This window comes from Petaurus breviceps, unplaced genomic scaffold (genome assembly GCF_028583685.1).
Source record: "Petaurus breviceps papuanus isolate PSGF00001 unplaced genomic scaffold, PetGlider_PUasm1.0 174, whole genome shotgun sequence".
Classification (NCBI taxonomy): domain Eukaryota; kingdom Metazoa; phylum Chordata; class Mammalia; order Diprotodontia; family Petauridae; genus Petaurus; species Petaurus breviceps.
In genome coordinates, this window is record NW_027185761.1 from 74,638,120 (window position 1) to 74,639,218 (window position 1,099).

General features: G+C 47.4%; 1 long non-coding RNA gene across 2 annotated transcripts in view; it reads left to right on the plus strand.

Moving 5' to 3' along the window:
* Positions 1–893, plus strand: part of LOC138158270 (uncharacterized) — a 2,509-nt gene extending 1,616 nt beyond the window's left edge. For both annotated transcript variants that reach the window (XR_011167605.1, XR_011167604.1), the window contains one exon: positions 392–893. This is a non-coding gene — a long non-coding RNA (uncharacterized lncRNA). The remainder of the gene's footprint in view (positions 1–391) is intronic.
* The last annotated feature ends 206 nt before the right edge of the window (positions 894–1,099 follow it).

The window sequence follows — 1,099 nt, forward strand, 5'->3', positions numbered from 1 at the left end:
GTGGAGGAAAGAAGTGGAGAAATGGGGGGAAAGCTGCCAAGCAACAAGCATTAATAAGAGCCAGATGCTACTAGGTGCTTAGCTAGGGATACAGACTGTCTCTGACCGTGCCACCTCCTTCCTGGAGGCTGTTAGGTGACTAGAACCTTACACCGGGCCTTTGGTTTGCTGTATCCACATGCTAGGAGAATTCCCTCTCCACTGTTTCTGAAAATCCCTAGTCTCCTTAAGGCTCAACCCAAGTAAGGGCTGCTCTATGAGGCTTTTCCTAGTCCATCCCCACCGCCAACCCCCAAGAGCCCCCCAAAGCCCTATCAACTTACATCTGTTCATTTTTCCAAATTGGTTTTGCAGAGACAATACACAACCCCTTTTGTTTTTATATCCCCAGCTCTGAGTTCGGTGCTTGGCATACACTAAACACTTAATACAAGCTTGGTGACTGATGGACAAATGGAAAATAACCAAACAATGTCATGCATCTCGTTGCTCTCAGACACCAGCTAAAATCAACTCCAGCAACAACAATTCCCCTTTCCGGAGAGAACCTGGGCCCCATCTTTCCACTGACGGATGCTGTCTCCTTCCTGACTGCCAGCCAAGGTTGGCCCATTCAGGGGAGCAGTGAGGATACCCCGTTGGCGGCCACACAGGCTGGGGGCCACACAGGGCATTCAGTTCCTTGAGCCTTTCCCACCCTCCCACCCAGCAGGCTCAGTGAGCTGTGTTGTCCATTACTTCCCTTGCTATCATTTCCTGTCAATTACTGTGGCAGTGATCTCAGAAGGAAGAAGAAATGGTTTTTTTCCTCCCATCACAATGTCTGTTTCTTATACCCCTCTCATACCTACCTGTTGTATTAAAGAAAATGAGTATTAAACTTTATAAATGAATTCATACCAGTAATAAGTAATTATTGTTCAGTCATGTCCAACTCTCCATGACCGTTTGGGGTTTTCTTGGCTAACATATGGAGTGGTTTTTCTTCTTCAGCTCATTTTACAGATGAGAAAACTGAGGCCAACAGGGTTAAGTGACTGAGGCTGGATGTGGACTGGGGTCCTCCTGCTGTATTCACTACAGCTGCCTAGCTGCCTCC